General features: G+C 41.1%; 1 protein-coding gene across 27 annotated transcripts in view; it reads right to left on the bottom strand.

Annotated features, from left to right (window-relative positions):
• LRRTM4 (leucine rich repeat transmembrane neuronal 4) overlaps positions 1 to 22,164 on the bottom strand; it is a 726,983-nt gene that overhangs the window by 655,803 nt on the left and 49,016 nt on the right. For 5 of the 27 annotated variants that reach the window (XM_039527432.1, XM_039527433.1, XM_039527439.1 and 2 more), the window contains exon 3: positions 10,031 to 10,083. The exons of 18 other annotated variants lie outside the window; for them this stretch is intronic. The gene's annotated coding sequence lies outside the window, so the exon portion shown is untranslated. Of the gene's footprint in view, positions 1 to 5,729; positions 5,886 to 6,197; positions 6,313 to 7,011; positions 7,152 to 10,030; positions 10,084 to 22,164 lie in introns of all 27 variants that reach the window. 4 more of the 27 variants (XM_039527425.1, XM_039527428.1, XM_039527426.1 and 1 more) reach the window with 3 other exon arrangements.

Genomic DNA, 22,164 nt, shown 5'->3' with positions numbered 1-22,164 from the left:
GTCCAGGGCACAGCACTGATATTCAAATTGCTGCCTAATACTGGTTCCAGTTACCTTAGCAATCACCGATCCCTTGATGAGGCCCTCCCATAACAGCTTTGCTTCACTGGAAGAAGAAAAGCCATCAATAAACAGGGGGGGAAACCCTCATATCTGCAGGACAAAAGAATTTTGACAGGATCTGAACCAGGACTATAGAACTTGTCAAATACAAGTTTTTTGTCTTAATACAGAGGCAGCTGAGTGAAATTTGGTGCTCTGTGTTACACAGTAGATCAAACTGGGTGGTCTAATGGTCTCTTCCTGCCTGAATCTATGAAACCCACCAACTAGAACCAGAACCTAAAGCCCATCTTTTTTACTTAGATTATAAGCAATAAGCATCCCAAACACGTCAGCATCCTCAGCCTTTAAATATTAAAAACAGTCACACAACAACAACATAGGCCTGTTTGTGCTCTCAGAGCTGAAAGGGGAGAGATGTTTGTGTTTACTTTTGATGGAAGGAGCTCACATACCAAGGGGATGGGTAAGCGAATAAAAATCTAGATAGATAGATGGTTGTAAACTGACGTGGGGTCCATTAGGAGAAGAGGAACTTTATGAATACAAGGAATTTTTGTATCTTTCCATATTTCAGGAAACTAGGGAGTTGCCTAGGCCAATTAATGAAGAGAGAAAGTCTGTTGTGTTACAGTGGTGAACTGCAGAGCTCTCAGTCTGACATTAGCTGGAGAAAAACCCGAGTGAAGGTATTTTAAAGGATTCAGCAGGGACTGGTTTTGGAAAGCAGAGCTTCATTCCTTGCAGGAAGGGTAGTTAGTGTTTAAACCTAGTGTTTAACCTAGTGAAACCCTTGACTTGGTGACCTCTGTTATTTTTAATACAGCAGGAGTTACCGAAAGGTTTTCTGCACAGTCCAAGGGCCAGGTGGTTGTTGCTGCAATAGTAGGGGCTCTCGAGGGACTAAAAGAGCTTGCAGAACACCTCTTACCGAATGAAAAAAGTGGGTGGCGACTGTCCAGTATTACACACACAGATGTTCCCAACTCCCTTCCGTCCTAATCGGGGCGGGAGGGGGTGTCCCATGTTTGAATTGCATATTTTCCACTCCTATAGCATCACGTAGTTAAAGTTCCCAAAGCACTTTACCAAGAATAACGAAGTCTCACATCACCTTGTCACAGTTTCACGGCAACTGCACATGTATCCACCCCAGGCACCCACTTTAGGCTCCCGGCTCCTCATCGGTCACCTCTCTTGGGCAAAGACCATGTCTCACTCCCTTCTGACCAGGGTTTTTAACAGGCAGCACAAGTTCCCTGCCTACACTGTGACATCCCCAGCATGCCAGACTTCCTGAACAGGCTATCACCTGCACTTTGCTGTTTCTCTAAAGGCTATGAACAGAGCAATTGCCAGGAGTAACAAGTTACCACACAGATCCTTAGGAGCAAGCATGTTTATTCTTACAGCAAAAGAATTACGGAGAAAACATCTTAAAAACAAAGAAAAAACTACAAAGCTTAATGAACATCAACCCTCAACTTCAACCTCAGGTTCCGGTAGGTGTTAGTCCTTCAAAACCCACAACTGCGTTTTCCTTGTTGTTACAAGTTCATGGCCGTCTCAGATTCAGAGCTAGAACACAGACCGGGCAAAACAACCTGTTTATTTAGACAGCTCGGGCCTATGTTCTCCAACATTCAGGAACAGGTAATCGGCAATCACTCTCCCCTCAGGGCAAAGCCTCAAAAGGTTGTTTTTTGCATAACCAGAGGTGAGGAATTTGCATTACCCTCTCCTAAGTATCCCCAGGAAAATCACTTATCCACAGTCCCAAAAGTCCATTCTTGTCTGGCATATTGTTCAGTATAGTCCTTTGAACCCCTAGATCTATCATACTTCCCACCTTGAAAGGTTACATATTCATTTAATACAATGATCCCCAAAATACTCAAACTTAATTCAGTAAAGTCTCCCAAGGATACTGCAGGAAACTGGTATATCTGTCACACGCCAACATGAGGAACATAAGAATCATTGTCCCCTCCTATGCATTTGGGTAAACTGAGGCACACCAGCAGTTGAGATTTTTATAAGATGAACATGTGACATGCTTGTGGGGTCCCATCCTGCAAACTCCCTGGCAGCAATATGCCCAGTGAGGTCAGTGGAAGTTTCACACATGAAAGATTCACAGAAATGATCCCTTACAGCCAGAATGTTCCCATTGATTTCAATTGACTTTATTTCAGGTTTTTAATAAGGAATGAAAAAAGAGACAGGAAGACACTGCACAGAGGAAAGTCAAAGGGTAGAAGTCCAAATGAGTTGGAGAAAGGTAATATCTGGCCAACCAGTTAACTGCTAGAGTGTACTTAACAAGTGCTAGTTATCAAGAGAAACAATTGCAACTACCACTTGTCATGATTTCCCCCCCTCCATGAAAAATGTAAACAAAATGAATACTCTTTTATTGAAAATTTTCTACTCTTTTTTTTTTAGTTTTAATAAAAAAATTGAAAAGTTCTTGTTTCCAGTTTGCAGCAACTAAACCAAATAAACTTTGTTAATTGTGTGGTTCTTTGTTTTGTCCTCCTGCCTCAAGAAAAAAACAGAAACAAATCTTCAAAAATTGGCATTTCTCATGGACTGGGACTCTGGGTCACTGGGACTATGGCAGTTTACAGAGGCACAACAGGGTCTGACATTAGAAGTCTAGAGCACAGAAACAACAACAAATAGACAGATTTTGTCCAGTTCTGTATTTCCTATGGACAACAGCAGTACAGAGGCTAAAATACACCTGCTCATCTATACTGTAGCAATTGTGCAAACTATGCAAGAAAAATGTAAGGTACAACTGACGATCTCTCATCAGAATTCCTCCTCTAAAGGTGTATGGAATACAGGTTGTATTTCGTCGCTCTGGGCTCACTTATTGGTATTTTTTGACACTCCTTAATTCAATGCTATATATAAATAAAAGACAACTTGTTCTTTTGCTTTTAAAGTAGCTAAGAGGCAGTAGAAAGGATAATGGTTCTCTGAATTTGAATGACCTTAGGGCATTAACTCATCCCACACTCTCCAAGTGGGATACTTCAACTGCTAACCAGCCTCCCTCTCTCTGACTAATGTGCTACATGGAATAACACACGTGTGTTTGAGAATAAAAGAAGCATATCCATTAATTGCTCATGTGCTGCATTCCTTGTTTCCAGATTTACAAGTTTCTCACTGCTGTTGTGCATCATTAATTTGCATTAAAAAGGAGTCAGGCATTATTTTGCCAATGTGATATTTGCCAGGTCTTAGCGCTTCCTACTGCCACTCACTAAGTGGACAACGTAAGTGAAATCTCACTGCCAACTAGTGACAAACATTGATAGCAAAGAGAGAATTAGTTAGATTTTCATTTGCTTATTATGACTGAGCCATATTAAAACACCAAACAAAAAACCTTAACCTCCACAGATTTAAAAAACATCCAGATTGCAAATTCTCTACAGATATATTTGATAACTTGAAAGTATGTAAAAAATAACACAAGAGCTTATCACAGATTTTTATATCAGGAAAAAATGCAAATGTTGTGCATGTATGTGTATGTTTGTGTGTATTATATACACCCATATCTATATACACATAGCACACACACTCACTCTTATCTGTGGGCTGGACCCACCATCAGCTTCCTGGGACCAGGAATATAGATACACAGCATAGGAGAAAAAGCAGAGGTCTTGAACGATTAGTGATTTTCAGTGCTCAACAGGAGACACCTTGAAGTGGCCTAATTTTTAATAAATACCGAGCTCTCACCTTCTGAAAAATCAGACTCCTTGTAAGTGTCTCAAGCTGGGCTCCCAAACATGGAAGCACCCAAAGTCACTAAACATTTGGAAATGCAGTCCATATAAGGACAATTTTCTGAAAGTGCCTAAGGGGGTTAGGAGCACATGGTCACCCAAGGGGTCAGTAACAAAGCTGGAAATTAAAGACCAACTGAATCCCAGTCCAGTGCCCTATCCACTGGATGATACTGCCACATATATTTCACTCCTTTCCTGCAATAGGTGGAATTTTAAAAGTCCAAGACTGTACAGGCTCTATGGTTCAAGCCAGTCATTTTTTTTCTTTTCCTCCCTCTTCAGCTAGTACAGCCTTCCAATTTTCTGGTCATTGGAACATGGATGGGAGGGATGGGAAATTTGTCAGGGAAATTTGCTGCTCAGTGTTTGTGGGACAGCTGCTTCTGTGTCTTCTCACCTCATGGAGGCACTCATGGAAAATGGAGAGAGAGTTTTCAAGTCATTTCCCCAGCCTCCTGACTCCCAGGAGGCACCAATCAAAGTCCTGTATTTATTTCATCAAGATGATAGCAGCAATCTTGAGAGCTGTGCGAATTCACAAATGTTTACCTGACAGAATCCCTGTATTCCAGAATCAACGTACAAGTCCAAAGCAGATTCCACTTCTGTGGCAATACATCTGTTCTGAGCTACTATTGAGAGAATATAAACACCACCACCAAACTATTAAATAAAATACACTCAATATGGGCCAATTTCTAGCCCTTCTCCCCACCAGAGCAGTGCTGGGAGGGATGAGTGGGACCAAGCTTATAGTAGCTTTTCTAAGTCATATCTGCACAGGACATATGTAACTATCTCCATTATGAGTAGATAGAAGACCCGGGACCTTCAGCACAGCAAGTGAGCTATAGGAGTAACTCTTAACTGGGTAGTAGTTGCAAAGGACCCTGCCTCCTAAGGGTATGTCATAAGAACATAAGAACGGCCGTACCAGGTCAGACCAAAGGTCCATCTAGCCCAGTATCTGTCTACCAACAGTGGCCATGCCAGGTGCCCCAGAGGGAGTGAACCTAACAGGCAATGATCAAGTGATCTCTCTCCTGCCATCCATCTCCATCCTCTGACAAACAGAGGCTAGGGACACCATTCCTTACCCATTCTGGCTAATAGCCATTTATGGACTTAGCCACCATGAATTTATCCAGTCCCCTTTTAAACATTGTTATAGTCCTAGCCTTCACAACCTCCTCAGGTAAGGAGTTCCACAAGTTGACTGTGCGCTGCGTGAAGAAGAACTTCCTTTTATTTGTTTTAAACCTGCTGCCTATTAATTTCATTTGGTGACCCCTAGTTCTTGTATTATGGGAATAAGTAAATAACTTTTCCTTATCCACTTTCTCCACATCACTCATGATTTTATGTACCTACACTGAAGGGGGAAAAAAAGGTGCATTCAGCCAGTTAACTCATGTTAAAATAATGACAATACGGCAACTCTGCTTTTAACTTGTGTTAGCAGCTCCTGTTCAATCCCAGGTCTCCCTACACTGGAGTTGCTAACCCAGGTTAAAACCAGAGTTGCCATGTCATATCGTATCACAGGTGAGCTAATCCATGTTAAAATAAGAGGAGGGAGAGGGGAAGCTTTATTTTCTTTTTTCCAGTGTGGACAGTGAACCAACCACCCAGTTAGCCAGCATGTTGCACAGACATAATGAGAAGAGAGGCCAGTTGATACAGTACATTCAGTCATTCCCAAGTGGCTGAATGTTATTCACTCCCCTGCTGCTACTGCCAAATGCCAGCTGAATTGTGCTGGAGGGCTAGGGATTGCCAGACTCACTTGGTGGGCATATTAACTTTCAGAGCTCTAGAAACACTAGTCAAATGAATCCTGCCACTGGTCACCTGCAGGGGGCAAACCTGGGATCTTCAGCACCACGTAGTACAGACTTATTCCTTCTGTTGAAGCGGCAGAACTCAACTAGCTGGCAGCAGGAGCAGGACCACTAGAGGAGGACGCGACTCACGCTGTACAAAGCATGTTACACTAGCAGTCGGAACCTGGCGCAGGTGCAGAAATGGGAGCAATGTCACAGGACAGGAGGGAAAGAATAGCAAGCAGAGTCTTAAGGTTACGGCCGGCGGAGGCTGGGACCTAAAGAGTCTGGATTCAATTTCCGGCTCTGAAATAAACTTCCTTGGGCAAGTCACTGCATCTCAGCGTGTCTCGGTTACCTAGCTCTACAAAATGGGGACACTACTACTATTTTAAGGGCAAAATTGATAAGAAGGGCTTAGTTACTATGGTGATGAAGGCTGTTACTGGGCCCACATCCACGGTGCCCCCTTGTGGACCGACAGGGTACTACTCACTGTGTGGCAGCATCTCTGGTGGTTGGTTGCTGCCTCAAATGGGGTGCAATGCAGTGATGCGCTAGTTCTCTGGCTAAGGCATGCTTGAGACCCACCCCTTCTGGGGTATTAAATTCTAAAAATAAAGGAACAATAAGAACTCAAAAACAGAGCCATCTGTCTTCAAGCAAACATGCCTTCAGTCCGCCTCTTTGTGCCCCGTCGTCCCATCCGCCAGGACTCTCTTCCGGGCAACAAGCTTTCTAAAACTCTTGCTTGAAACCAGGATTCCCTCAGCAAGGAAGAAGCTGAGTTCTGGTCTACCTCCTGATCAGCTCCAAATTGAGCTGGGCCCTCTCCTTTTAACACCCCTCTCCACACACGGTATCTGCTTCAGGTGCAGTGGGACAGAGTCAATTGTGTCCACAGGCCCACATTAAACCCCTCCTTCCAGACAAAGGCAGAGAGGCTATTTAAATACCTAGATGACAGATGCAGAGAGACTCTACTTTCTCTGCTGCACCTCAAATATCCTGCAAAATGAGCTGGAATTTAGCACGGGGTTAAAGTTACCTTTGAGATGCACAAGTTGTGCACCTTTACTGTGTTTCTGATCCAAGAGGGCTGTATCTTGCCACCTCTTGTACTGTGTGCATAAATACAGTGTTTGCATTAAGAACTTCTTGTAATGACTCAGAGGCTCTTAGCAAAGATGTACAGCAATGGATTCCATGACTGACGGCAAGTTCAATAACAAGTTATTAGGGAATTAAAGCAAAAGACATCAGTCCACCCTAGAAACCAAACACAAATGACAGAAAATATTGCCACTTACGCCTGACACCACTGCTGGCATATCTGCATTTTGTAAAGCTATGTAATTCCATTTTCTTTTCTATTTGCTCTCTCTTCCATGTAGTACAATATTTACTGATCGTACAATGCTTTGTTTGTTCCATTATTCCTTATTCACAACTGGAAAAAAAAATTTAGTCAACAAAGAAGAATGGTGAAAAAAAACCAACAATGACGAGCTAAGTGCTTGCAAAAAAATGGTTTATTTTGCATAATCCCAAAATGCCCATATAAAGTGCTTGCCTGCTGAGTCAAAAAAATTGGTCTGCAGATACAGCAGGCTTAACTGACTTCTGAAGGCAGGCAACTGCTGGGGGAAAACAGCACCCAGGTGATTCTGCTTGCTATCACCTTGGAAATAATTTTAAAATTTTCACTTTCCATCCCAATTCAAGAAATTTAAATCTCCAACTTTTTCACAGGACAGAAAATCAATTTTCCAACCATCTCTAATAAAAAAATGTTCTTCCTCTATACCTGCCTTAGGTAGTGGCAGGCGGGAAGGGAACACAGGGATCTGGCTTTAAATGTTACTCACCTTCAAACCTAGGCTCAGGGAAGAAGCAGGGGAAGCATTCTCTGCCTCCTGGGGTGGGGTGGGAAGGATAAGGGCTCCCTACACGCACCTCCCCATGGACACAAGACAATATGGCCCAGTATTTAGAACATCTCTAGCACAGCGAAGTGTGGTTCAATTTAATTTTGCAGACTTCAGTAGCCCTATGTAATGACACTGGAGTCCCTCTCAATAGTTAACACTTCCTAATGAAGAAGTAACCTGTACAAACAAAATCACATAACGGGGAGTTATGTCAGCCTGAGGCTCTGATTGCAAAGATAACTGGCTGATGTGGGGGAGGGATGCAGAAAATAAAAATTATTTGTTCCTAGACAGACCTTGTGGGAAAAGAAAAATGAAGAGGAAGAAATCGGGGGAGGACGGGGAGGGACCTCTTGGTTGTGCCACTGCTTGTCTGAAAAGCTGCATTTGTAAATATAGACAGCATCACATTCTAAGTCTCTCTATCTTAAATGCAGTTTTGATGCATGAATTATAGTTTACAATCATATTTCTCAGCCTCCTTTAAAAATTGATTGTTTTCAAAACAAAAATAGTAGAGCTGACTGAAATGTAGAATTTCCTGAAGAACAGAGAAAAAAATAAATAAAAAAAATTCATTCCTACCCGGAACAAAACATTGACATTTCAAAGTTTCCCATGAAAGGAAATCTCTTCCATCTCCCCAAAACATCTGTGGTCAAAACATTTTGATAGAATTGAATCAGTATTTTCAAATGGCAAAAATGTTCCCTCAGAAAGTTTCCAACCAGATCTACAAAACAGCACACAGAATTAGTCAAATGTGTAGGTGTAGTTTGACTTGTATATTTGCTCGGTGGGCAGGGGGTGGGGAGGAGCTTCAGTCAGGCCAACGGGGCCACGCAGATGCCAAATCCCATGCCTGTCTGAGCCTTGCAGTTTGGGAGGGGGCGCCCCTCCCAGACCACTCCAAACTACACCCATGGCCAAATAATATTACTTAAAAAATAGAAAAAGCATCTTCTATGTACAGTGTCTAGCCTAGTGGGGTCTGGTTCATGACTAGGCCTCCTACATGTTATGATGATAATAAAAAAATAATCATCATAATGGCCTGGATTGACCAGTGCTTCATTCCTATTTTACACCCAAAAAAAACCTCCACATAACTCCAGTCAGTTCAACTTGTATTTTTTCCTAGCTCTGTCCTGTGTCATTTCACCTTTGGCTCCTTTTCTTCATCTTTCCTCCCTTCCTGAATTAATTCAGCACCCTCTTACCCTTCATTCCAAAAGCAATGTAGCCTGATGTATGTATGTATCATACTAGCTCTTATTTTAAACACACACTGATAAACACAGAGATTGTTTCATCTCTGTGTTTGTACAGCACCTAGCGCAAGGGGGCTAATCCTGACTGGGGTCTTTGGATGCTACATAAGATAAATATTGGCTGCAACACACATTTTTATAATGTATGTACACACACACACACACACACACAGAGAAATATGTGGCATACTCCCAATTATCTGAATAGCATGGAAGACAGATTTTATTTGGATACAACAGGAGTTTGAATAATTGAGAGGAATAGAAGCCATTCAGCAGTGAAGTGGGCTTCCCGGCAGATGGGTGTGCATCCTCCTCTGCCCCGGCCAGGGGTCTCTGTTGGGCTGCAAAGGGACTCCATAAGGCTTCCTGCACTGCTGCAGGGCCAATGACATCCAATCTCTGCAGGCGTAAGGTGCAGGGCAAAGCAGAGATTCCCTGGCAGGACTCTGCCCTGCCCCACGAGGACTGCAGGGACCCCACACCTGCAGGGATCTGGTGTCAACAGTCCTGCAGCAGCACAGGGAGCCTTTTGCATCTCTGCTCCCTCACTCCCGACAGTAGGGCCACAGAGAGTTCCCTGCACTGCCACAGCCGTCATTCAGCAGTAGGATGGCCGCCTCCCTAGCACCCAGGAGGAGCTCCTCCTCAGTCTTGGCCGGGAGCATCTGCTCTATTATCCAAACCTCCACATTATCCAACTCCCCTCCTTGACTCCCAGTATGAGATATATGCTGCAGAGGACATGTATCTCATGCTGGGGGACATGGAACGGAATTGGATCATGAACAGGTTCAGATAGTAGGGTTTCAGATAAATGGGTGTATGCCGTGTACTTACACAGACATTTTATTTTTCATATATGTAACACATCCATACATCCAAACATATGGATAAGCTCAACCATCAAACAAAACAGATTATTTATTTTAAGATTAATATACCAATCGATCTCAAGGTCTGCTATTTGAACTAATTTATCCTCATGATCAATTGAAATAGTAATAAGATTTTAGAATAGTGGCATGTTACCATACATCTAAAAATAATAAATACCCAAATAGCATAAAGCACTGGCACTAAGTGATATAGGAAAGTGAAATAAACCACTTAAGAAATAATATTACCTTCAGCATGGGACACCAGCCTAGTCAGTGTAGTCATCAATCAACATTTGCCACTACCGTTAAAAAAAAAAAAAAAAGAAAAGTATTTTTGTAAAGTATTTCCACACATGCTGCCATTGAGCTTCCTACATGAGGAATTCTCCAATACCCTATAAGATATCTATGTTCATCCTAACACAGGAACTCTTTATTTCTTCATAAACAAAGACAACTTCTTTTTATGAAATCATAAGCCCATACTTATAAGAGCTAAAAAGGAATTGCTCTATGAAAGCGGAGTCATCAACTAGTACACGTGCCTACGTGTTTTCTTGTTTTTTTGCAAGGGCCCGGTGCAGATGCACTCATGGGAGTCTGGCAATGGACCATTACCTTGATTTGGATACCCAGTGAGAAGACGCTTAGATGGGAATTGAAGTGCACTGAAGCATCATAACTCGAAGCTTCCAAAAAGAGACATATTAGAGCCAATCCTAAAATGAAAGAAGCGTACACAGTAACAAATTTTTAAGTCTGAAAGAAAAATGTAACTAGTGAGGACGGCAAAATGACTGCAGACAGAGAGATGGCTGCTGAGAAAACTGAGGTGTTCTAGAGGCAGACAATGAAAAGAATAGCCAGGAACTAGACTGAGAACACCACCTTAAATGAAATAAAGCAAGTGAGTGACAGAATTGGCAATAGAATCCAAGAATACTGCACCACGGAAAATGTCACCATTTCTGTGAACAACCAAAAACTGAAATTTTTCCATTCAGAAATGCTGCCATGTCTCATGGGAGTTCTAATTCAAATGCCTTATTGCTCCCATTGTCCTTTCTAAGGGCTTCCTGGCTGGACTACATCTCCCTTCCTGGTAAGGGGAGTTGGTTGCAGTGTAGGAGTTGATGAGCATGGTGCATCATAGGAGATGTAATCCTGCTGGGGAACCAGACCCATGGAAGAAAATGGGGACATGAGGAAAACAAATTACAACTCCCATGAGGCACCATACTACACTCAATTAAAATATTTTGAGAGAGAATTTTCTCATTTTTTTTTAAATTAAATTTCCCTTGGAAAGCAAACACACACATTAATCAAACATCCAATTTACTTCCAAAAAAGTTTCAACTTAAAGTTTTCAACTAGCCCTTCTGAAACTCTGACCACTAGATATGTACTTCACACAGAGAACAATATGGGAAAAAACCTACAGCGACCATATATAATGGTAGCTAGAAGCAATCAAAACTTTCTGAAATTTGATTTTAATTAAATTTTCAGAAAAGTTTTCCACTGAATTTTCAACTTTTAAAAAATACAAACCAGACGTCTTAGCCAAAGTCTTGATGCCTGACCCAAGGAGATGCAAAGCAACCTCAGCTCCTCTTGGTTTCCCATCCCCTACCAGTAAGGAGACTGGGCCTTAATAAAGCATCAGTTCTTATTTCTATAGCACATTAACGATGTAAAGCACTATGCAAGTCAGAGACCCACTGTGCCAATGGCTCATTGGGCTGACAAGGTTAAGGCACATCAGTTTCATAGCCAATGGTATGCAAGAGAGTGATGTGGTCAGCGTCATGTTCAGCTATCTTTGACTGCCCAAACCCAGTAAATCAGGTACCCATTTTGCAGTTGGGTGAACTGGAGGTGGCTTTTTAGTATGGGATCAAGTGATATGCACAACCTTCAGGACTGTAGTCAAGCGCCTTAATCACTCGGCCACTGCCGCTCACGCAGTTTAAGTTTTATCATAATTAAAAAAGCTTCCAGAATTTAAAAGGCCAACATTTTGTATTAAGTATAAATCTTAAAACATAGTTAATGTACCAAGCACTAAGGATGATTCAGTGTAGAAGGCACCCTCTTCACAAAGTGAAAAATGCTAAAGAGAACAATGGAAAAAACAGACAAAAAGTAAGGAACACGTGCCTGCTTTTACGTATGCCCAGTCATAAGAACACAACCCTTGTTATATGCCTGCAAGGCAGAGCTGCATTAGCTTAAACCTAATCTTAATGTGCACACAGAGATCCAATGTCTGCAGGCAGGGCAGAGTTGCACAAACACAATCATGGATTTGCATGTGGATAAAACATTCAGTGCACAAAGGCATAGGTGTATATTAATTATGCTTTACTTGTGTATGCACGTTGTGGACTGTGCGTGGCTAGGGAAAGGTGTGCCTCTTTGGAAACTTGAGTCATGGATAATTATCACCGAGTCAAAGAGAGAGGGGAAAGAAAAGCATGTGATAACTGTAGAGATGGGGCCATCTCTGGGAATTACAAGAACTGTAAGTGCAGTTCCTCTAATGGTGATAATATGGCATTGGTTAACACACTGAAACTCACTTGACATTTTGGGTGACAGAGAAAATAGAGAGTTTTGGACACAAGAATTAGAGGATTATTTTATAGATCCCTATATTAGACTCGTACTACAAATGCTCCCCATTAAAAATTAATTAATGGGGAGAAATAAGCCAAGTTACTATTCAGAATATGCCAAGAAGTACAAATGAGCTAAAAAGCGTTCAATAAAATGCTGCCACCTAGAAGAATTTGGTATTTAGATATCTGACTAGAGGGCATGCTCATCTACTAGTTCAAATGCGACACTCATTGTATTCTAGCTGTGTAAATACCAACCCTCCTTAAAGTGAAGCTTTTGGTAAGGGCATCAGGGCTAAATCCAGCTCCCATTGTCTTCAATAGGAGAATACAATTTCAAGTGAGTAAAGGACAAAATCATCAGAACCCTAATGGGGCAGGATCTGACCCATGATAATCAGAGGGAGCTTGGCGATTGACTTCAGTGGGCATAAAATCCACATTTATAAAAATACTAATGTGCACACACAGTTAACCTATTGAATCAGGGCAAAAGATGGAATAATCTCTGTTGATTTTGCACTGCATAGTGAAGGCCCATCGGGCTAGATTGCAATGCCTTTGCTCACCACCCTGCAATTCCCCTCAAGCAGGGGCGGCTCTAGACATTTTGCCGCCCCAAGCACGGCAGGCAGGCTGCCTTGGGCAGCTTGCCTACGGAGGGTCCGCTGGTTCCGCGGCTTCGGCGGACCTCCCACAGGCGTGCCTGTGGAAGGTCCGCCGAAGCCGCAGGACCAGCGGACCCTCCGCAGGCAAGCTGCCCAAGGCAGCCTACCTGTAGTCCTCACGGCGCCAGCAGAGCGCCCCCCGTGACTTGCCGCCCCAAGAAGCGCTTGGCATGCTGGGGCCTGGAGCCTCCCCTGCCCTCAAGTACACAGGGTTATGTTGCAGAGTAAATTATTACTCAAGCAAGTGCACTCTGGTCCACAATCCAGTTCCATAACAACTCAGATAATCTCAGCTTCAAAAAGAGGCACAGGGTCGCTGACTTCCCTGAAAGCAGTTCAGTTGTTTTGTGTATGGAAAGATCAAGAAGCCTCAATACTGAAAAGGGAGTGGAGAGCACACCCCAGAGCTATCCATCACCAAGCAGAACTCTGTTAGCATATAAGAATATTTGGTAGAGAGGGGTTTAGTTGCAGATCTACCAGACATTCTCACTCTGTAAGGGATACAGGAGCACATGTGAGGCTGTAATAAGTCTCACTATGGTAGTGGCTTCCAGGAGGAACCTTCCTCTACAATCCCTTCAGACCTCCCCAGCTCATACACTGTCTGAGCCAAAGCCCATTGTAGTCAATGGGAGTCTTTCCCGTCACTTCAGTAGGTGTTGGATCAGGTCTTGACTTAGGTCACAAGCTGGTCTTGCATGTACTGTATCACATGATGGGTAACAACATAAGAGGGCTCCATGTTCCTAAAATTAAACTGGCTTTTCATTAAAAACTATTTTCAGGGAAGTGACAACTGGAGCTAGCATTCTAGCCATGTGTATACAGACTGGCTTCCTGATGCTTCCTCCAAACTCTTCCCTCCTGCAACCCATGCTCCTCCCTTCAAGCTCCATGTAGGTTGCTGCAGCTGGGGAAAAGATATACCCCTTTACTTCCCATGGGAAACAATCTCTCATAAATCAGAGCCCCAGACAATCTGATTGGCTACAGATGAAGCCAGCAGAACTCAGATTACATTCATACTTTATCCTAAACTCATGTGGCAGGGTTGATATGAGATGACGAGGACAAAGCTAAACGAAGAGAAGTGGCTTCTTATATTGGAATGGCTTTGATTTCACAGGTTTTCTGATGGAGCCTAGAGGCTTTTAAAATGTAGCTTGCGAAAGGATTTATTTCTTTTGATAATCCCAAATGTTTTTTCCTTCTTCTCTTCTTTGAGAAATATAAATTAGTCTGATGATCAATTTTGTAATTTGCAGCTGTCAAATAGCTATGAAGCAATTTAGTGATTTGTATACTTCACTTTGCACCCCTTCACTGATGGCAGGAGATGATAAGCATATTGAGTTTTAATAATCTATTCATTCCCCTGATCAAACTGAGGGAATTAGAATCACAAATCTCTTTTCAATGTTAATTACTTTTAAAACAGAAGCAAAAACCTATTTTTCTGTTGGGACCCTTCAATTCTATTCTTGTGTTGTAGTCAAATAAGAAAAGCTGACAAACCAAGGTCCAATCCCGAGAAATACCGACAGCCCTCTCTTACTACTAATTTCAACAACATAAGTTAAACGTGCTAAATGGCTTTCATGGTTTGTCTAATAATTAATCCATAACAACAATACCACCAAGCTCTTACCTAGTGCTTTTCATCAGTAGATCTCAAAGTGCTTTAGAAAAGAAATCAGTATAATTACCACCATTTTACAGCTAGGAAAACAGAGGAACAGGGCATAGTGGCAGAGCCAGGAAGAGATTTCAGGTCTCCTATGTCTCAGTCCAGTTTCTATCCACCAGCCTTCAGTGTCTCTCATTGGCTGCAAAGATGTTATTCATGTTCATACAGTTAAGCATGTACTCAAGTATTTGCAGGATCATCACTTTATTTTGCTGCCAACTGGCTTAAGACCCTTTGTGGAAGGTGCTGAACGGACATATAGTAAGTGACAATCCTTGCCTCAAAGAGCTCACAATGCAATAGTTTCTAAGCAGCAGCACATGTATTTAATTTCCTAATGGTTTTGTTGTCCTATCCTTGGCAGGTGGGGGTGGGAGCAGTTTTCTGCAGAAAAATAGAAATATTTTCATATAGAAAATATCATTTTAGAGAAAGGCTGAGGATGGGTGAATATGAAAATAATTTAAATACAAATAAACGTGGAGCCAACACCCTTTATACTACGATAAGCAGGTGCTGAATTATACCAGTTGCACGGTAACAGCCACCTCACAGGGGCGTGGGGATAATTAGACGGTGCTTGTACAGCTGTTCTGAAAATAGAGAGCTCCAAGGTGTTTTTGGTTTTAAAAATGCTTACTCAAAATCCTCATGCAATGAATTTAAACCTGGATGCTGTAACACCATCAGAGAGACAGAGACAGAGAGAAAGACAGTACAGAAACATCCTATCACTATGGGACCCTATTCCCTGATTCTAGCCTCCAAGCACTACAGCAAAAGACTAATGATACAGTTTGGGCTCTTTTTACTGTTAGTCCATGAGACTACATTCATTTTTGAAACAGGAAGGAGTGAGCATGGAAGCCATATTTGAAACATGAAGTGATCCTTGCCTGGAATCATAAGTGGGTTAGTATTTATACCCAAGCATCTTCTGTGACACTTCCTTGACAAAACAAAAACAAATGCTGGAATATTTGCTCCCCGATTATATTTTATTCATCTGCACTAAGTGGCTAGCTTCTGGCATCATATCGTAGAAGTTTGTAATGGCAAACTCTTAATAGATCACCTAGTTCCATCCTTGTTAATAATTTAATCTCTCTTCTTAAAACAAACATTTGCTTTACATGCATGCTGTTTACTAGTTGCTTACTTGTGACTTTGTGCCATTTATTGTTTTCTTGCTGCACACTCCTGTTACTATAAAAATAAAATACACTGCAGTCTCCTGCCAGTGGAGGATTGTTCCCTATAGGGCATTATACAGCATTCCTTCCAAACTAGTTTTAAACATTTCAAGCAATGGGGCTCCTGCTTTTTCCCTTAGGAGTCTGTCACACAGTTTACATAGCTTTAAAGACAGTTTTATTTCTGACTATGGCCCAAGTATGCCAAATTTCAGCCAACAATGAGTTTTTATGGCTAATTTATAGTCCCCAGAAAATAGGAATTTCTAAGGGAAGCATTGACAGGACATTAACTGTAGTGACACAAATGCATGGCTGTAATATTTGCAGACTGGCTAAAATCTGATATAATCTAGGATTTACTGAAGTATCCAGGTGCATTGTGCAAAATGGCCTGTCAAAGAGGTTCCAAGTAGATCTTTGTGGTGGTGAGTTATCTCCGTTTTAAAGGGAAACAGCAACTCAGTAAAGCATCATTACTACTTAAAAGCATAATGTGATTAATATCAATTCATTCCTGAAAAAGAAAAGCAGACACCCAGAAGCATTAGGTTTGCTTTACTGTCTGTAGTGCCTGTTGAGAAATATAGTTATGTAACATTGGGGGTGGAGGGAATAAATCAGTGTGCCCTTCTGTTATTGTATTTGTTTATCAGGTTCTTGTTCCAAGAAGAGGAGCTTTGTTCTGGGCTTCTTTTTTTTTATTTTGTGTTATTAATGGCATTATGAAAGACGCATTATGAGGCTTTGGATATTAGTAAACTGAACTCTTGGGCTTTCTTCACAGATAAACACTTCACTTATCTCTCAGCACATGAAAACGTACCCAGAGATCACAGCATTTGTGCAGTGACCTTTGCTCAGTCATGAACCGGCATTATTCCTCATATGGGCTAAGGGGGTTGGGAAGATTTAGACTCTGTGGGGCTTGGATCAAAAGGAGCTTTTAAAAAGAGATTCAGAATAAATGAAAAGCTTTCTGGTATTATTTTCCTATGTAAATATTAAACATGACAGAAAAACAAATGATAACATACAAAGCAGATGAATATGATTGATGGTACACTAAATAATTTTCAAATATACAGGATTTTCAAGAAGGGGTAATACATCGTAGATGTGCATTATTGGATATCTATACTACATAAGGCCCCAATCCAACAACGAGCTCAAATTCTGCATATCTGTCTGTCTGTATGGATCCTCACTGAAGTCAATGGGGCTCTGTGGAGGTATTTACTGCATAGAGCTTATTTCAGAATCAGGGATGATATTTGCTTGCGGTTACCGGGACCAAAGAATACTGCTGAGAACGTAACTATTCCCATTGTGACAGGTTTCAGAGTGGTAGCCGTGTTAGTCTGTATCAGCAGAAAGAACGAGGAATCCTTGTGGCACCTTAGAGATTAACTAATTTATTGGGCATAAGCTTTCATGGGCTACAACCCACTTCATCTGATGCATGGAGTGGAAAATACAGTAGGAAGATACGCACATACAGAGAACACGAAAAGATGGGGGTTACCTTACCAACTCTAACGAGAGAAATCAATTAAAATGGGCTATTATCATGCTAATTTCCCCCTACTGTTACTCACACCTTCTTGTCAACTGTTTGAAATGGGCCATCCTGATTACCACTACAAAAGTAATTTTTCCTCCTGCTGATAATAGCCCACTTTAATTGATTTGTATTGTATTTCATATATGTGTGTGTGTGTGTGTCTTCCACTCCATGCATCTGATGAAGTAGGTTTTAGCCCACGAAAGCTTATGCCCAAATAAATTTGTTAGTCTCTAAGGTGCCACAAGGGCTCCTCGTTCTTATTCCCATTGTGAAGAGCATCACAGCTCCACACAGCACCATGTGAGAAGAACGAAAGATTTCAGACTCCCAGACTATCAAAGCAAGTGCCTGTTACCTATGCTAAATTCACAGAAGAATCTTCATTTATTAAAATAAATTTAGCCTTAGTTTGTGTATTATTGCAGGTTGGGTTGCCACAGTATCACAGAGAAGTGTCTGATCTACATAGAGCACCTGCAGCTAATGGATAGGTAACTAATTAAAAGTGGTCTCTCTGAAATTAAACATGCTTATGGGGATAAATGGAAATTTTCATCTTCGTTACGGGCTTGTGCCTTTGTGAAATGAAGAACATCCACTGCCACTGACGTCAAAGAGGAACAGGCCCAGGTGCCCAACACTTGCCAAGGGCAGGCCTTATTTTGTATGCTTGGTTGTTTAAGGAGGCAGAAAGAACTAACATGTAAATCAGCAGATCTGGCTTTGATTTCCAGCTATGTAACAGACTTCTTGTGTGATCTTAAGCAAGTCCATTTCTCTGTGCCTCAGTCTCCCATCCATAAAATGGGGATATTAATATTTCAGTTGTCTCAGCCTTTGTCTGTCTTGTTTACTTAGAGGTCTCTTACTAAGTGCATGTACAGCACCCAGCACAATAAGGCCCAGGCCTAGTTATCATACAAATAATAAAAGAAAACCAAGACAGACCCCATTGCTGCAAAACACTGATCTCTTGCTTTGAGAAACTTGGCACTCAACTCCATCTAAAAATCGATGGGTTCTGAATGCTATTCAGCATCTCCAAAGACTAACCTTTGGTATTGCATGAACATTTAAAAAAAAAATCATAGTGAACCATCTTCTATCAGCATGAGGATGGAAGTAAAAGGCCAGGTACTTAGAGGTCTTTTTCTGTTTATAATTTCTTTTGATTCTCAGTTGAAATGATTTTTAAAGCAAGCATCTGAGAAACAACATTTTTCAAGAAGGTATACCTTGAAGATGGAAACATCCCAATGAAACCTGTCATATTATGTTTCTTCTCAGAGTCCATAAGTTTTCTTAAAAACAAAACGAAGAATGGTATTTGAGGAAGACAATATTCAATTTTGAAGTCTCAATAGCAGACTAAGAAGAAATGTTTTTAAAGCTATAGCTCAGATTTGTGTTTCCTTGATAAAAATAGGTTTATTTTATCTCAACTACAATTGTATAGGTGATTTAGTACTTAATGTAGAATGTCAACTTTGTTATTGTGGGGAAAAAATAGAGAACCCAAGTTCTTTCTTTTAGTCATTTACTGTGCATATACTCAGATTTTCCTTCTTAAAAAAAAATTCACCAGAATTCTTAGATTGCGGGACAAAAAAATTGGCATAATATATCATTGAAGTCTGCTCAGGAAAGGCTGTTTTTTAAAATATCTAAATAGCAAGACAGATCTAGCTCTATATTTTATGAAAAAGCTTTCTGAATTCAGTGCAAGGTCTGAACGTTGTGCAGTAAATAATACATACGCTGAAATACTAACTGCATGATCTTATCATTTTTGCATAGGAGCCCTACCTCATTAAGTACACAGGATGGGTAATGCTCACTGAATGGGTGGCTCTTCAATATTTCTTGTTATCCTCATCATTAAATGGGCTTTTCTATGGTGTTGTCATCATAGTTTCCAAGTGCTTTACATGTGTTTATGAATTTATCTATGCAACATCCCTGTGAGATGAGGTGATATAATCCCCATTTTACACATGGGGAACTGAGGCACAGAAAGATTAAGGCCCAAAAATGCCAACTAATTTTGGGTGTCCAATTCAAGAAGATTAGGGCCTGATTTTTCAGAAGTACTTACTGCATTGTATCATATTTCATATGTTCAGAGCAGACTCCCAGTGAGTTCAGTTGCAAGTGGTCAGAAAAATCAAACCCCAGGTATTTTTAAATCAAGATTGGACTTTTTTCTAAAACATACACTCAAGTTCAAACAAGAATTATTTCCGGGAAGTTCTATGGCCTGCAACATACAGGACTACATAACCTCCTGTAACTGATGAATTTCTGGATCTCAAGTTGGATACCCAGAAAACGAGGAACATGTAGTGGTCATCTGTGCAAGTTTTGGTTTAGATAAATTGCCTAGCATCACACAGGAACTTAGTGGCAGAGGCAGGAACAGAATCCAGTACTCCAGAGGCATTAGTTGCCTTAACCATGAGACCATCCGTTCTCTTCCTGCAGGTCCCTGTAAATATTACAAACCTTCCAGACTTTTGCAAGAAATGAGGCGGGAATTCTACACAACTGCCTTCTTCACTGCAAACCCCTGATTCATCCCCAAAGCAGGTCCACCCTCCGCACAGACTGAGGCAGGAGCACAGTGGAATAAAAATTGCTTGGATCATGTATTTAAAGACTGTACCATAACACCGATGCACAAGGGGGTCAGATTAAGGTTGTGCATGCAGCCTTAATGCTGGCATTGCATAACTTTTGAGTGCTTAAATTTGCAACCTGTATGCTTCTTCTAATTAAGGTTTTCTTTTCAGGAAATGACAATGGACATTGACAAATATTTGAGGAATGAATCAAGGTAGAAGTTCAATTATTTAGCATGGCATAAAGTGTTATAGCTATGAATCTATGTTTAAAAGAATACTGACATCTTTTTCATGATTTAATTCTTCCTTTCCCCTTTCTTTAAACTTTGAGGGGATTATCACTGTAAAGTGTAAATCAGTTTTGTTACTCAAGTTTTTCTTCTCTTTTTGGCGCTAGCACTGCTTTACTATTGTATAGATACCCGTGAGTGCTGTGAACGATGGCCTGTTATCATATCATGACTTTGAATGCCAGGGCAGCTAACAATGGCGTATAGTTAGAAGTAAAAAGATCATTGAAAGTTTTCTTTTTTTTTAAAAAGAAAGAATAAGTGAAGCACATAACCCTCCAAAATGATACTGTTCTTCTGTTACAAGAGCATATGATTCTGTGACCGGGTATTCTGTTCACTACCAGCAAGGTTGTCATCTGGGAAGAAGTTTTCTCTCAGGTTTTACAGCCTGTTGAAACCAGGCACAGTAGATGCATGCCAGGACACCACTGACACTTAGCATCCTCTCACCTGCTGCCTCTCCAGCTTTCTAATGCCCTTTTGTTGTCAAAGGCCATCAAAGAGGTGCGGCATTGAGGGAAGTAAAAGCCATCCAGGCAGATGGTGGAGAAAAGTTTAATTGATCCACTGGGGCAGATAATGAGCTAGCCTCAGTGTGGGGATCACAAGGAAGTGTAGATTTAGTTCTATGGTAAAATGGCATTAGCTGCGGAGGAGTTTGGATCATGTATTTAAAGACTGTACCATAACACCGATGCACAAGGGGATCAGATTAAGGTTGTGCATGCAGCCTTAATGCTGGCATTGCATAACTTTTGAGTGCTTAAATTTGCAACCTGTATGCTTCTTCTAATTAAGGTTTTCTTTTCAGGAAATGACAATGGACATTGACAAATATTTGAGGAATGAATCAAGGTAGAAGTTCAATTATTTAGCATGGCATAAAGTGTTATAGCTATGAATCTATGTTTAAAAGAATACTGACATCTTTTTCATGATTTAATTCTTCCTTTCCCCTTTCTTTAAACTTTGAGGGGATTATCACTGTAAAGTGTAAATCAGTTTTGTTACTCAAGTTTTTCTTCTCTTTTTGGCGCTAGCACTGCTTTACTATTGTATAGATACCCGTGAGTGCTGTGAACGATGGCCTGTTATCATATCATGACTTTGAATGCCAGGGCAGCTAACAATGGCGTATAGTTAGAAGTAAAAAGATCACTGAAACTTTTTTTTTTTTTTTTTAAAGAAAGAATAAGTGAAGCACATAACCCTCCAAAATGATACTGTTCTTCTGTTACAAGAGCATATGATTCTGTGACCGGGTATTCTGTTCACTACCAGCAAGGTTGTCATCTGAGAAGAAGTTTTCTCTCAGGTTTTACAGCCTGTTGAAACCAGGCACAGTAGATGCATGCCAGGACACCACTGACACTTAGCATCCTCTCACCTGCTGCCTCTCCAGCTTTCTAATGCCCTTTTGTTGTCAAAGGCCATCAAAGAGGTGCGGCATTGAGGGAAGTAAAAGCCATCCAGGCAGATGGTGGAGAAAAGTTTAATTGATCCACTGGGGCAGATAATGAGCTAGCCTCAGTGTGGGGAACACAAGGAAGTGTAGATTTAGTTCTATGGTAAAATGGCATTAGCTGCGGAGGAGTTTTCCCATTTGTATATTTCCTTTCATTTCAGTGTATTTCACAGCATGTATCCAGATAGCAGTTTAAAGACTTAACATGTCCTTAAGGTGCTTCAGTTCCTAGATTTCTCATGGGAGAAGAATGGAGGGC

Source organism: Mauremys reevesii, linkage group 2 (assembly GCF_016161935.1).
Source record: "Mauremys reevesii isolate NIE-2019 linkage group 2, ASM1616193v1, whole genome shotgun sequence".
Lineage (NCBI taxonomy): Eukaryota > Metazoa > Chordata > Testudines > Geoemydidae > Mauremys > Mauremys reevesii.
Note: the sequence above shows the minus strand (reverse complement) of the source record. Positions and strands in the feature narration are given on the sequence as shown.